The sequence below is a fragment of the Myotis nattereri genome (assembly GCF_964212035.1).
Source record: "Myotis nattereri genome assembly, chromosome: 1".
Taxonomy (NCBI): Eukaryota; Metazoa; Chordata; class Mammalia; order Chiroptera; family Vespertilionidae; genus Myotis; species Myotis nattereri.
In genome coordinates this window covers 112060271-112076742 of record NC_138075.1, presented here as the reverse complement: position 1 = coordinate 112076742, position 16472 = coordinate 112060271, and positions in this window count along the sequence as shown.

Genomic DNA, 16472 nt, shown 5'->3' with positions numbered 1-16472 from the left:
GACCCTTCAGTCCGCAGGCTGACGCTCTATCCACCGAGCCAAACCAGCTAGGGCCCTTTTTCATCCTAATTATGATGTGTCTTGGTGTGGACCTCTTTGGATTCATCTTGTTTGGGACTCTTCATGCTTCCTTGAATTGTGTGTCTTTTTCCTTCACCAATTTAGGAAAGCTTTCATTTATTATTTCATTAACTAAGTCTTGATCACCTTGCTCGCTCTCTTTTTCTCTCCTTCTTATGCCCCTATGATGCAAATGTTGTTATGCTTCATGTTGTTCCAAACTATCCTCATTTTTTTGGATCCTTTTTTCTTTTTGCTGTTCTGCATTCTGCCCAGACCTTGGCAGGCCAGAGCCACAAGGAGTTGGGAACGTGGGGCCTCCAGGAATCTGGGGAGTGGAGCTAGTAGATCTGTGAGATTCACTGGAAAGTAGGGGGAATGGCCCCCAACCCAGAGCCGCACAACTCAGTTACTGACAACCTGGCCCTATGCAGCCTACTCAATAAGGCACAAGTTTTCCATTGTGGGTCAACAGGAAGTCCAGAGTGTATGGCTATTCCATTCCCTCAGGCTGATGCTGTATGGAGGGGTGTTCCACCCAAGTAAAATGGCATCTGTAGTGTGGGATAGTGATTTATGTAGGAAATAGGCCTCTGTGATCCATCTCCAGCATAGTCAACTTTTAATTGAAACAATTACTGAATTTCCCCAGGGCAAACAGAATGTAGGGAGGAGAGAAGTGCATATAAGAACAAAGAACTGTGTACATGAGCCAGCATCATGGTGGGAACCCCTGAGGTGCCTGCCTCAACTAGACAGGGGGAGGTGGGGACAACTCGAAAGGCTTCAGCCCAATTTTTTTAAATGGCCCAATAGGAGACAATAAGACTTCGGTGACGTATGAGGAAACTTTTAACCCCATAGTACTCAGCCAATGAGGAACTGGAAGAAGTTTTCTTGCACCTTGAGGATAAATAGGCTGTGATTACTACTCCACATGTGCCTGTACAACCAGATTAACACCCGCTCTCGAGAATGTATTAAAGGTCTCATTTTTGCCATACTTATGTCTCTGAGTTCGTTATTTTAATTAGGACAGGTGAGAATTTCTCACACTCAGCACAGGGTGCCTGGAGGCTGTCCCTTCAGCTCTCTCCTAGAGCAGTGGTTCTCAACCTTCCTAATGCTGCGACCCTTTAATACAGTTCCTCATTTTGTGGTAACCCCCAATTTCATTGTTACAAATTAAACATAATTAAAGCATAGTGATTAATCACAAAAACAATATGTAATTATATATGAATTTTCCGATGGTCTTAGGCAACCCCTGTGAAAGGGTCGTTCGACCCCCAAAGGGGTCGCAACCCACAGATTGAGAACCGCTGCCCTAGAACTATAAACCCCAGTCTCTTCCTCATGACTCTAGTCTGCTCAGCCCTCCCTCTGCTATAGCCCAGGCTGAGTACCTGCAAACAAGATTTTGTGCATTGGCCTTTTTGGAGGGCAGTCTGTGTCTTTAGAAGACCCCCTTCTATCCCTGGCTGACAAGTGTTATGTGGGCACCTCATCCCTGCTCTGGTGTTCTGGGTTGATTAGCCTGGCATTGGGTTTAGATCCCACAGTTCTCAGGGGGAATCTTTTCAGCTGAGATATCCCTCTGGAATCTCAGCTGTTGCTCATAGAAGAGGACCAGCCTTTTCACATCTCCGCCCTTTCTACCAGTCTTGATGTGGCTTCTTCTGAATCTTTGGTTATAGGACTTCTCTTCAGCTAGTCTTCAGTTGGTTATTCAGGTTGATTGCTCTATATTTTAGTTGTAATTCCAGTTGGTTCTGGGAGGAGGTGAGTGTTTAACATCCACCTGTTTCTCTGCTCTCACAAGTAGGCTTTTTAGATGGACAGGTGTTTTTGTTTTTTGTTGTTGTTGTTGTTTTCCAAGGAGTGTAAAGGGAGGAGCATGGCTCATTTTTTTTTTTTTATTCTGAAGCTTATCATTTGTAATGCAGAGGTGATTGCTCAATGATGAAATCATAGGCCAGATCTTTTAAAGATTATAAGGCTAGAAAAGAAGCTGCAGATAGTGCTAATTCCAAATTTTAATACCTGAAGCCATATTATTACATATTTTATTTTTAAGGCTTTATTACCTGTTAGATGTTGTGGACACTTTAAAAAAGTGTTTCTATGATTTCAGAGAGAGAGGGAGAGAGATAGAAACATCAGTGATGAGAGAGAATCATCAGAGGCTGCTTTCTACACGCTCCTTACTGGGGATCGAGCCCACAATCTGGTCACGTGCCCTGAACAAGAATTGAACTGTGACCTCCTGATTCATGGGTTAACATAACACTCAACCACTGACCCACACCAGCTGGACTGTGGGTGCTTTAAAAAAAAATGAAACATTGATTTTTCTGGAGTTTATTGAAAGTCAAAGGAATCTGTTTCAGGATAATATGTATTGGGAAGTTCTAAGGAGTTAATTTTTGCTACTTTATGAAGAAACTAGAGGCCCAGTGCACTTGCGGGGGGGGGGGGGGGGGGGGCGAGGGGAGGTGTCCCTCAGCCCAGCCTGCTCCCTCTCACAGTCTGGGATCCCTTGGGGGATATCCGCCTGCTGCTGAGGCGGGAGAGGCTTCTGCCACTGCCACTGTGCTCGCCAGCCATGTGCCTGGCTTCTGGCTGAGTTGTGTTCCCCCTGTGGGAGTGCACTGACCACCAAGGGGCAGCTCCTGCATTGAGCGTCTGCCCCCTGGTGGTCAGTGCGCGTCATAGCAACCGGTCATTCTGCTGTTCAGTCGATTTGCATATTAGGGTTTTATTATATAGGATCCTTTAAAAAAAAATCTGTGTAAACTTTGGGTAAGAATGAACTTCCTTCTTTAGAGTAGCCATAGTTAAATAGAAATTCTGCAGTTTCAGAATCAGTCTTGTTAGTCATTAAAACTTGTGGCAAGAAATAGCCCATAATATTGTGGTACTAACTTGGTAGTTAGTTTCACTTTGCTCACAATTAAGTTTTAAAATTTGCCTCTGAATGTACATAATAGTTTGACCTTGTTACAAAATTCCTGTGTCAGAATATTTTTCTTTCAGAACTCACTGGGCTTTTCTCCCCCACTCCTTATTTAATGTTGTATATAATGTCTACTAGGTACCCTCTTCGTTTTTGGCTTTTAATCTTTATGTTTGTACCCTCGTCTTTTGTTTTGTTTTTTAACCTATATGTTTTTAGAAAAAAATTTAAATATATGTATTTTTATTGATTTCAGAGAGGAAGGGAGAGGGAGAGAGAGATAGAAACATCAATGATGAGAGAGAATCATTGATCGGCTACCTCCTGCATGCCCCCTACTGGCGTCTCCACAACCCAGGCATGTGCCCTGACCAGAACCGTGACCTCCTGGTTCATAGGTTGACACTCAACCACTGAGCCATGCCAGATGGACTTTAGATTTTATGTGTAGACTTTGAGATTTAGAAATTTCACCAGAATATGAGTAAATGGGAGTTTATTCATTGCTTTTTTTTTTTTAAGGGGAGAATGATGATTTTTATTTTTATTTTTATCTTTTAAATATATTTTATTGATTTTTTAGAGAGAGGAAGGGAGAGGGATAGAGAGTTAGAAACACCGATGAGAGAGAAACATTGATCAGCTGCCTCCTGCACACTCCCTACTGGGGATGTGTTGGCAACCAAGGTACATGCCCTCGACTGGAATTGAACCTGGGACCGTTGAGTCCGCAGGCTGATGCTTTATCCACTGAGCCAAACCGGTTAGGGCTATTGCTTTTTTTTTGTTTGTTTAAACCTGGTACAGTGGAGTTGCATAATTGTTAGGCATTAGATTTAAATTCAGCAAGTAATGTGAAAACTGCATATATTGTCTTATTCTCCTTCAACTTACTGTAATAAAGCCTTACATTGGAAGCTGCTATTTCATCTCCCAATAAGTTGGGCATAGATAGTTTTCCCTGTTAGTGTTGAAATAAATTATTTTCTTAACTATCAATGAGGAGGAAGACTTGAAGTTATATTATTCAAAAATATTTTTAAAAACTGTAGAATTGCACTGTGATGAGATTATCCAGGTAAGAGGGGCGCACTGGAGCTGGGCTCAACTGGGAGAACAAAAAGTTTATATCTCATATTGCATGTGCATTCTGAATGGCTGGTAGAATGGTTTCTTCTCTTTATATTAGTTTATACTCTCATATATGGTTGAATTCTTTTAACTTAAAATGTATGTGTGATGTGACTTCTTTTATTAGTAACTCTTTTCTGAATTCACAAATCTATTTTAGAGTAGGAAAATTTTCTTCTGTTATTACTTTATTACATACTAGAGGCCTGATGGCACGACATTTGTGCGCTGTGGGAGTCCCTCAGCCCAGCCTGCTCCCTTTTGCAGTCCGGGATCCCTCGGTGGATGTCTGACTGCCAGCTTTGGCCTACTCCCTGTTGGCAGTCGGACATCCCCCGTGGGGTCCTTAGCTCTGCTGCCCCTGTGCTCACTAGCCTTGAGCCAGGCTTCTGGCTGAGCGGCACTCCCCCTGTGGGAGTGCACTGACCACCAGGGGGCAGCTTCTGCATTGAGTGTCTGCCTCCTGGTGGTTAGTGTGCGTCATAGCGACCGGTCCTTCTGCTGTTCAGTCAATTTGCATATTAGGGTTTTATTATTTAGGATACTCTGTTTATCTCTTTCTGGAATTCCAGAAATAGACATATTTGGTCTCTTGTCTCTTTATTCTATGACACTTGATCTCTCCTTTTTTGTGTGCATGTCAATTTTTGCTTTATCAGTTTTGAGACTGTTTATTGTATCCATACAGATTTACTGGTAAAAGGACTCATTGTTATCGCTAGTAATGTTATTCACCTTAAAGTCTACTTTTTCTGATATTAATGTAGCTATATCAGCTGTCTTTTGATTAGTATTTAAGCATTTTCAGTATGTAGCATATTGTTAGGTTTTCTTTTAATTTAGTTTGAAAAATTTATTTTCTTAGAGCATTTAGTCTATTTACATTTAATGTAATAGCGTATATATGGCTTTAAATTCTCCATTTTATTATTTACTACTACTTTGTTCTGTATTCTCTTTTTTTGATTATTTTCAGTTATTCAGCTATATATTCTTGAACTATCCATTTGAAATGTTCTTTCAATTTTTGTGATAGCTATATATTTTAGTTCTCTTTATATTTGAGATCCACAAGACATTATTTTATAAGTCATTTTTCATTTTGATTTTCTCTCTTCTTTCCATCTGCATCTCTGAATCTCTGTTTGATCTCATTTTCTTCTGTCTGGAGAATATCCTTTAGAATTTAGTTGGATCTGCTGGAGATGAATTCACTCAGCTTTTGTCTGTCAGAAAACATCTTTTTTTATTGTTGTTAATCCTCACCCAAGGATATTTTTCCACTGATTATTTTAGAAAGAGTGTAAGGGATGGGGAGAGACAGAGAGAGACACATCGATTGGTTGCCTCCCACGCATGCCCTGACCAGAGCTGGGGATTGAGCCTGCAACTGAGATATGTGCCCTTAACCGGAATTGAACTTGGGACCCTTCAGTCTGGGGGCTGATGCTCTATCTACTGAGCAGTACTGGCTAAGGCTGAAAACATCTTTACTTTACCTTTAATTTAGATAAATTTTGGCTGAGTATAGAATTCTGGATAAACTGTTTTTTCTTTCAGCCCTTTAAATATTTCATTGTCTGCTGAATGCCATCATTTCTGATGAGAAGTCAGCTGTACGAGGTGTACTGGTTAATAATGTGGATTTTTTTTCAATAGATGGAGTTACACATACGTTGATATATATGCTACTTTGTTGTATTGACAATAAGCTTCAAAACTTCATATGTCAAATTTGCTGAAGATGTTAACATCATAGATATTTTTACATTTAAAAATGTCTAATTTTGTGCCAAAAAAAGAGCATTTGCAGGAAGTTTTAATTCATTACTTTATTTTGAAGAAAAGTACTGATGAGTACTTTGGGAAGCTTATGGTGAACATGCTCCATCTCAGGATACTTGTGAACACTGGTTTAAATGCTTTAAACGTGATGATTTCTATCTGAAAGATAACATCTAGGTCAGTGGTTCTCAACCTGTGGGTCACGACCACTTTGGGGGTCAAACGACCCTTTCACAGAGGTTGCCTAAGACCATCGGAAAACACATATATAATTACATATTGTTTTTGTGATTATTCACTATGCTTTAATTATGTTCAATTTGTAACAATGAAATTGGGGGTCACCACAACATGAGGAACTGTATTAAAGGGTCGCGGCATTAGGAAGGTTGAGAACCACTGATCTAGGTCAACCAAAAAAGTGTGAAGACCAACAGTTACAAGCATTATTGAATGCAGATGCGTGTCAAACTCAAAAACAACTTGCAGAAAGATTAAACGTTGCTCAGCAAACAATTTCCGATCATTTATAAGCAATGGGAAAGATTTTCAAGGAAGGAAAATGGATGCCACCTCAACTGAACGAAAGACAAATGGAAAACCTAAAAGTCATCAGTAAAATGTTACTTCAGTGGCACGAAAGAAAGTCTTTTTTTGCATCGAATTGGATTTATTTTGAGAATCCCAAACGCACAAAGTCATGGGTTGGTCCAAGTCAACCATCAACATCGACTGCAAGGCCAAATCGCTTTGGAAAGAAGATAATGCTCTGCATTTGGTGGGATCAGGAAGGTGTGGTGTATCATGAGCTTCTAAAACCAGGTGAAACCATTAATACTGATCGCTACTGACAACAAATAATCAGTTTGAACCACGCTTTATCGTGAAACGACCAGAATGTGCGAGAAGACATGGCAAAGTAATTTTGCTTCATGATAACGCACCATCACACACTTCAAAACCAGTTAAAGACACGTTAAAAGATCTTGCCTGGGAAGTACTAACCCACCCGCTATATTCACCAGACCTTGCTCCTTCAGATTACCACTTGTTCCGATCAATGACACACGCACTTTCTGAGCAGCACTTCAAAACGTATGATGTGGAAAATTGGGTCTCTGAATGGTTTGCCTCAAAACAAGAAAAGTTCTATTGGGACGGTATCTACAAATTACCGGAAAGATGGGGGAAATGTGTAGCTAGCGATGGACATTACTTTGAATAAAGCACTTTTGATGTTTCTTTTGAAATTATCATGTTTTCTTTGATTACAAAATCCACATTATTAACGGATACACCTAGTAAATGTTATTTTCCATTTTTTGTGGGTAATGTACTTCTCTCCCTCCTTTCCGTATTGTCCACTTTTCAGATTTGCTCTTTATCTCTTTCAGAAATCTAGCTGTGATGTGCCTAGTTGTGATTTTCCTTTTACTTATCCTGCTTCTTGAGCTTCTTGTATCTGTTGGATGATTACTTTCATCAAATTTGGAAAGTTCTTGGACATTATCTCTGTTTTTTCAATCCTGGCCTGAGGACATATTTTTTCATTGATTCTAGAGAGGGTGGAAGGGAGAGAGAGAAAGAGAAACATTGATGGATTGGTTCCTATGTGCGCCTGATCAGGTATCAATCTTGCAACCCGGGTGTATACCCTGACTGGGAATTGAACCAATGACCCTTTGGTACATGTGATGATGCTGTAACCGCTGGGCAACACAAGCCAGGGCTTGGTCGATACCTCTTTGGAGTTTAGTTCACTTCGGTTTCTTTGACCCTCATTACTCTGGTGCGTTCAGAACAACTGGTGTTTATAGCTTATCTGTCCTGTTTTGGTTGTTAGGGTAAGAGCAAGTCTCTTGTGAGTTTCTACCCAGTGGTTCTCAACCTTCTGGCCCTTTAAATACAGTTCCTCATGTTGTGACCCAACCATAAAATTATTTTCGTTGCTACTTCATAACTGTAATGTTGCTACTGTTATGAATCATAATGTAAATATCTGATATGCATGATGGTCTTAGGCGACCCCTGTGAAAGGGTCGTTCGACCGCCAAAGGGGTCACGACCCACCGGTTGAGAACCGCTGTAAAACAGAGGCAGCACTCCATTTACTGATTTCTTAATTTCATTTATTATAGTTTTCAGTTGTAGAATTTTTATTCTGCTTTCTTTTATAGTTTCTAGGCCTCTGCTGAAATTCTCCATTTTGTGTCTTTATTCTTTCAACCCATCCTATAATATGTATTCCCATGAGGGTTTGCTTTTAAAAGCCTATTTCTCCTGATTTGGAGGTTGTCTTTTTATGTGCTTATTTATTTTTGATTGAATGCCAGGTGTTGTGTATGAAAAATTATGGAGATAATCTGAAGTTATAACTATCTTCTTCCAGAAAAGATTTATCTTTGCTTCTCTTCTGCATGTGGTTATTCTAGAGGCACTAACAGTCTCAGATTGCTTTAATACATTCAGGGATTGAGATGATTTAAAATTAGGCTTAAGACCCTGTGAACTGAAATGTTTTGAACTTAAACTTTACTTCTTGTACGTAGCTCTTTGAGGTCCTAATTCACCACAAATCCTGCAGCAGTCCCTTCTTTTTTGATGTGATTTTTTTTTTTTTCTTTAGAAGCAAGCCTGACTTCTTTTATTTTTATTTTGCCACTACTTTGGCCTTAACTCTCCCTTTCTTTTCTTCCCAAGTAATTGCTGCTTATCTCTGAGGATTTAGAAGGATCATGTTTTGGTTTTTAAGGGGACTATATTTTCTTAGTTCCTCCTAGTTCCCTCTTCCCTTGAAGATGAAGTGAGGTAGTATCTAGAAAAGACCTGAGTTATCTATCAGAAAATGTTCAGAAACTTCCTCTATGATTATTAAGAGGAAACTTCTCTAGGATAGGTGATATAATAACACCAATTTTGAGCCACAGTTCAGGCTGTCATAACTACATTTTAATTGGCTGTATTTTTTAAACACAAGCTAGCTATGTTCTCCACCCTCCTCAGTTTTGGCAGTATAAAGGCCAGTTTCACAGAGAAGAACTTGTAAACAAGTAAGCACAAGGGAGCTTGTGTGAATGAAGTTTTGCTGTATAGCTCAGCGACTTTCTCTGATTTAAGATGTTGTTATTGGCAACTTCAAATAGTTTGTGTTCTCTGAGGGAGAAGTCCAGTCTATTTAACTGTGTTTAGTGAAAACTAGTTATGATTCTCCAATGGGAAATAGACTCCCAGACTCATGTATTCATTTAGTAAGCACTCATTGAGTAGCTATCATGTGCAAAGCATTGTGCTAGGTATTGGAAGATACGTAAGAGTTATCAACTTAATAAAGGGCATATCATGTATAAAAATAACCATAATGTTGTGTAGAAAGTGGTGTCTGTTGGGCAGGGCGCTATGGGAGTTCTAAAAATGGAGCAATTACTTGCAGACACGGCAACTTACAGGGAACTTTATGGGGATGTTAGAATTTGGGCTGGGTGATGAAGGCGGAGTACCTGGTCCCTGCATTGGCAGCACGGGCTGTTGTGTAGGATTGTTGACTGAGGAGGGAATGTGGACCTGTGAAGATGGGCAGGGGGAGAGGAAATGTAGTGAGAAAATGTCAGGAGTAGGAAAACATTGGTGATATGGGTAACAGAAAGTAATTTACTCTGAGGTTTAGAGTATTAATGTGAAGTGGCCCAAATTAGGAATGGAAAAGTATGGTGCTTGATCTGACAATAAGGGATGGTATAAATTGGAGGAATGGGTTGAATCTAGGCTGTTTATAAAGAATTGGGGTTTGTGAACCATTGTTTTTCTAATCTAGGAGTTAACAGTTTTATCATTAAAAAAAAGTGTTCTTTACTCAAATAATTTAGGGAATCTCTGCAGGAGAGGGAGAATAATACCGATCTTTTAGAATGATTTCATTCATTTATGTTGTTATATTAAAAATAGTGTTCCAGTTGAAATTTGTTATAGTTTTTCATCTCGATGTCTTCAAAAATGATCGAAGAGCAGCAGTGTAGGTGATTGGGCTGGTCTCACCCCCTCTTCTCACTCCACAGTGGAGGGTTCTGTTTAATTTAGGTAATGGCAGTGCTCCTACTTTCCTGCTAAATAAGAAGTTCAATCCACAGTAAAAAGTTCTTAAAAGGTTTTAGGGACACGGTGGTGTAGGCCTAGTGTGGCTTCGACAGCTGTTGGTTGTCCAGATATAGCAGATGTCCTGTGTTTCTACTGTGTTAAGATACAGTTGGTATTTTCCTGTATCTTTCTGCAAATCTCTACCTCATGACTACCCATTAGCCCTTCTAGGGGTTTCCAAGATTTGGGGGACCTTAGGCAAGTTGGTTAACCTATCTGCCTTCGTTTTCTCTCGTGGAAAGCACTATGTACCAGAGACTTTTAAAATGTGTTACATGTAATAAATCATTTAATCTGTGGTTCTATACCTAGCAAATGACAAGTAGAAATTTAAGTCTAGGCCAGGTTATTAACCAGCTGACTCTAATCCGATATATTAAACAGTGTGGGTTTTCCCTCCTGGAATGCTGCCCTTTCTAATATGCACGTACCCCCATCCCCTTTGTATAGTCAGACCTAATTCTTCTGTTCCAAAGAGAAAGGAAAGAAGCTCTTTTTAAATTGTTCAGAAGTGTATATGGCCGAGAGAATGCCCAAATAGATTTTGCTTTCGAGCCTTATTGTTACTAGTTACTTACTGCCTCAAGTCCTTTGCTCTAAAGAGCAGAAGTTTGTTTTACTGTAAAAAGTTTGGCATGTATTGTATACTTTTGTGACATAAAATAGGCCCAGAATTGTGATTCTAAAAACACAAATGATGTATTAAAAATATCCTGGAGTTAAAACATATAAGATAATTTCTTTAAGTTTCCCCCCCTGAAACAAGAGTTAGGAAAAAGTACCAATAATTTTTCTTGTTAATGGGTAGACTTACCCAATCTTACTCTTGGACTTTTTTTAAATTTTAATTTTTCCTGAGTTATAATTGAACTGTATATATATTGAAATGTAGATGTAGATCTTAACTGTACTGTTCAATCAATGTTGGTGAATATAGTGTTTTATTTATTTGTATTTTCTCAATTGGTATGTGAAGATATATTCTGATTTTAAATAATTATCTCCCTTTACTTTGTTTTCTGTATATTTGTTATAAAATTCATATGTATTTTCAACTCGTATCTTTTTTACTCAGATATGTTGTAAAATAGTAACCTAGTAGTGGAGGTAATCTTTTAAAGGGAAACTTGAGGCGTTTCCCTTTAAAAATGGACTGTTAGTGTTGGAGCTACATAGAGTGAATAAATTTCCTGGGAGGAAACGATAATAAAATATTCAGGAAGTTATTAGGAAATGAGAACTTGTGTCCTTGTGCACGCAGATAAAGCTGCTAAGACCTTTGTGTATATCCAAACAATTTGTATTAGAGGAAGGAATGAGAGATTTGGCAAATTTCTTCTAATGGTGTGAGGGACCTTGGACTTATGATGCATAATTGAAAGACAAATTTCCCAGAGCAGAGTCATTAGAGAATTGTTTTTTCTCTATTTGAGTGTTTATGTCAGGGAAGAAAAGTGAGCACTTTCTGAAGCTGGATTGTGTAAATGAGAACACAATGGAGAAAACTGTTCCTGGGGAAAATCTGTGGCAGGGTGCTTTAGGAATGGGTGCATATATTTCTCCCCCCCCCCCTTGGTTTTGCTTAAATTTTTTCTGCTTTATGCTTTGTTCTCATGCCATCATTACAATTTAGCTCTGTCCTTTATTTTCTTTTTTAAAAAGAGCTTTGTTTTTTTAATTGAGTTTTTGTGAGAGAGAGAGAGAGAGAGAGAGAGGAAGGAAGAGTGAGAAACATCAATTTGTTGTTCTACTTATTTATACAATCATTGTTTGGTATTTTGAATGTGTCCTGATCTGGGATGGAACCCATAAACTTGGTGTATTGGGACAACGTTCTAACCAACTGTGCTACTTGGCCAGTGCTATCCTTAATTTTAGCCATTTAGTTCCAAAGTAACTATGAACACTGTAACTCTTAGGCACTAATTTTACTTTTACTGACTGGAATTGATATACCAGTAATTTTATTTAACAAACTGGGTTTAGACACTTGTTTTTTTCCTTTAGTGTGTGTTCATGGCAGGGACAATTTACCTTTAAGTTGGATCCCCTTACTCGCAGGGAACGTTCAAGGTCCTGGGAGAGCTCTAGCAAAGTGTTCAGTACTTATATGTTTCTGTAAAATCTGCAAAATTGAGATTCCTCCCTATTTTTCATAAAAGGAGCCCCCAAATTAAGTATTCTTCAACCCCCACAAAACTCAAATCAGCCGTAGTTCATGATCCAGGTTGGGTGTTGCTTTCTAAATGTGGCTAAGGTAGATAGTGAAGGATACCAGAAAGAAAGTATTAGTGAGAAAGCTGCTCTATTTATTGCCTGGTGTTTGTGGTGGCCATGGGTGTCTGTGGCTCCTGCAAGTGTGGGCCAGAAGAAGGCAGGAGGAACTGGAGGAGGGCTAATGGAGGAGTGGTGGAGAAGAGGATGTGCCATAGCCAGGGTGGTGAGACCTGACAAGGATGTTCTCATTAGAAAGGATGCATTTACCAATATTTCTGATAGCATTTTAAAATAACTGAACGGGGGAAGGAAGATGGCAGCTGGCAGGACAGCAGTGAGGGTGAGAGTGTGAGTGAGGTAGCAAAAGGGGAGTGCATGGACATGTGGTGTGTGTGTGCCTATGAGTGTGAGTGAGGGACGGTTAGATCAGGCAGGACTTTCAGGGGCTGGTGGACCGGGCTCTCTTCGGTGGGGACCCCTCCTACCGCTGCAAGCACTGCTGGGTAGACGGTGCTAGCACAGAAACCACACTATCTTGAAGGGGGGAACTGCTGTGACTAGAAGCCCAGCCTCACCACCGACCAGATTAGCCTCAAGCACCACCTGGGACCCTATAGTCATCTGGCCAAAGACATGCCACTGCAGCTGCAGACCCACGGGCACTGGGACTACAGCCTCCCTGGCATAGGGCTCCTGTGAGTTCCGGAGTGCGCTCCCCTCCCCAACATGTCCCAGCAGCTGGGCTCTCCCATGACTCTAAGGGCGTGCGACACTCCTGCTGATCCACTGCCGCGATACAGGCCCCGCACATCCTGGTGCCTGGACTCTCCTGTGACTTTCGGGGTATGTGACCCTACTGCCAAGCCTTCCACTTCAGCCACAGGCCCCAAGCAACTCAGCACCTGGACCCTTCAGTGATAGCAAAATGCGGAGACAAAGGAACAACCCCAAAGGAAAGAGGAGGAGAAATTGCCAGAAAAGACAGTAAATGAAAAGGCGGCATACAATATGACAGAAAAAGACTAAAGGGTAATGATCATACACTTCATAAACTGGATGGATGAGAAAACCAACAACTTATGTAAGAATCAAGAGGAAGTCAAGAATGATATAGCTACAATAAAAGAAAAAGATGAAAGGTTTCAAGAGGAGACTAGAAGAGGCAGAGGACCGAATTAGTTAGAACAGTGGTTCTCAACCTTCCTAATGCCGCAACCCTTTAATACAGTTCCTCATGTTGTGGTGACCCCCAACCATAAAATTATTTTCATTGCTACTTCATAACTGTAATTTTGCTACTGTTATGAATCATAATGTAAATATCTAAAATGCAGGATGTATTTTCATTGTTACAAATTGAACATAAAGCATAGTGATTAATCACAAAAACAATATGTAATTATATAAATGTTTTCCGATGGTCTTAGGTGACCCCTGTGAAAGGGTATTTTGAACCCCAAAGGGGTTGCGACCCACAGGTTCAGAACCGCTGAGTTAGAAGATAGGGCAGAGAAACAGGTCTAATCTTTAACAACAGTTGGAGGAAAAAAATAGAAAGCAGGAGGAGAGCTTAAGGGAGCTTTGGGACAACATGAAATGAAGTAATGTACATATAATAGAGGTACCGGAAGGACAAGAAGCGGAGAAAGGATTAGAAAACCTATTTCAAGAGAAACCAAGATGGCGGCATAGGTAAACACCAGAAATTGCTGCCACGGACATCATCCAGAACCACAGGAAGGCTGGTTGAGTGGAAATTCTACAACTAGAAGGAAAGAGAAAAGCACACTGAGACTCAGAGGAGGTGCGGAAGTAAAGTGCAGAGGTACGGAGGCACACGTGGAAAGGGCTGGCAGCTGAGGACGTGGCGCACGTGGAAATGGCTGGCAGCTGAGGACGCGGTGCACGTGGAAAGGGCTGGCAACTGAGGACACGGTTGTCTTTTTCAATTCGGGAGGGAGTCTCAAGCTCCCGACTGTTCTGACCTCCAGTTCCGGGCAAGTCTCTGGGTATCCAGACTCATACGGGGAGAAACTGGACTGTCTGGCATCGGTCAGAACTTGAGGGCGGCTTTCTCAAGTGGTTGCAGCGAGTACCAGGACACTGAGAAGCGGGGCCTCTTAGGGCAGGACTGAGGAGCAGCCATAGCTGTTTGCTCCACTCTGTTAATCCCTTGAGACCCCGCCCCACCCTAGCTGTGCGCAGAGGCTTTTGCATATGAAAGGCCTGGCCCTTTGCAATCTGAAAATTACCGGACATACTGAGGCTAAATTAGCACTTCCTTCGCAATCCAAGAGCCATTGTACCCAGTGGTCAGAGTGGGACCATCCAGATTACAACTCCTCAGATCCATAAGGGACACACTCAGGGGGCTGACTCAGTGAGGACCAAAGCCCCACTGAAGCAAGTCTTGCCCCAGAAGGGTGGCTCCAGCACAGAAGTTCTCCCACTGCAGACACAGCTGATTCTCACAGCCAGTTGGCCTGGAGGTCAATTCCTCCCAGTAATACCTACAACAATCAAGACTTAACTACAACAAGATTGTGCACAAAGCCCATAAAGGGGTGCACCAAGAGTGTTCCCTTCCGGTAACTGGGGAGGCTGAGCCACTGGGCCCTATACGACACCTAGCACAGAAAGCCACTCTATCAACACAGGGAAGCATAAAAAATGCGGAGACAAAGAAACAGGTCACAAATGACAGAAATGGAGGAAGGCAAACTACTGGATATAGAGTTCAAAACCACACTTATGAGGTTTTTCAAGAATTTTCTAGAAACTGCCGATAAATTTAGTAAGACACCCAATAAGTCTAATGAGACCGCCGATAAATTTAGTGAGAACCTCAAGAAATCTAGTGAGACCCTCGAGGATATGAGAAAGGACCATCTAGAAATTAAGCATACACTGACTGAAATAAAGAATATTGTACAGAATTCCAACAGCAGACGAGAGGATCGCAAGAATCAAGTCAAAGATTTGAAATACGAAGAAGCAAAAAACACCCAACCGGAAAAGCAAAATGAAAAAAGAATCCGAAAATATGAAGATAGTGTAAGGAGCCTCTGGGACAACTTCAAGTGTACCAACATCCGAATTATAGGGGTGCCAGAAGAAGAGAGAGAGCAAGATATTGAAAACCTATTTGAAGAAATAGTGACAGAAAACTTCCCCTACCTAGTGAAAGAAATAGACTTATAAGTCCAGGAAGCGTGGAGAACCCCAAACAAAAGGAATCCAATGAGGACCACACCAGACACATCATAATTAAAATGCCAAGAGCAAAAGACAAAGAGAATCTTAAAAGCAGCAAGAGAAAAACAGTCAGTTACCTACAAGGGAATACCCATACGACTGTCAGCTGATTTCTCACCAGAAACTTTGCAGGCCAGAAGGGAGTGGCAAGAAATATTCAAAGTGATGAATACCAAGAACCTACAACCAAGATTACTTTACTCAGCAGAGCTATCATTCAGAATTGAAGGTCAGAGAAAGAGCTTCACAGATAAGAAAAAGCTAAAGGAGTTCATCACCACCAAACCAGTATTATATGAAATGCTGAAAGATACTCTTTCAGAAGAGTAAGAAGAAGAAAAAGGTAAAGATACAAATTATGAACAACAAATACACATCTATCAACAAGTGAATCTAAAAATCAAGTGAATAAATAATCTGATGAACAGAATAAACTGGTGAATATAATAGAATCAGTGGCAGAAAAAGGGACTGACTATTCTCGGGGGGAAAGGGTTGTGGGGGTGCAGGAAGAGACTGGACAAAAATCATACACGGATGGATGAGGACAGTGGGGGACGGGGGTAAGTGCAGAGGGTGGGGTGGGAACTGGGTGGAGGGGAGCTATGGAGGGAAAAAGGAACAACTGTAATCTGAATAATAAAGATTTAATAATAATAAAAAGAAAACCTATTTTAAGAAATAATGACAGAAAACTTCCCAGATTTGGGGAGGAAAAATGTCACAAGCACAGAGTCCCAAACAAGATGAACCCAAAAAGACCCACACCAAGACACAGTGTAATGAAAATGGCAAATGTTAATGACAAAGAGAGAATCTTAAAAGCTGCAAGAGACAGAGAGTTACCAACAAAGGATCTCTCATTAGATTATTATATGAGTTCTCATCAGAAACAGAAGGGCCAGAAGGAAATGGAATGAAGTATACAAAGTGATGC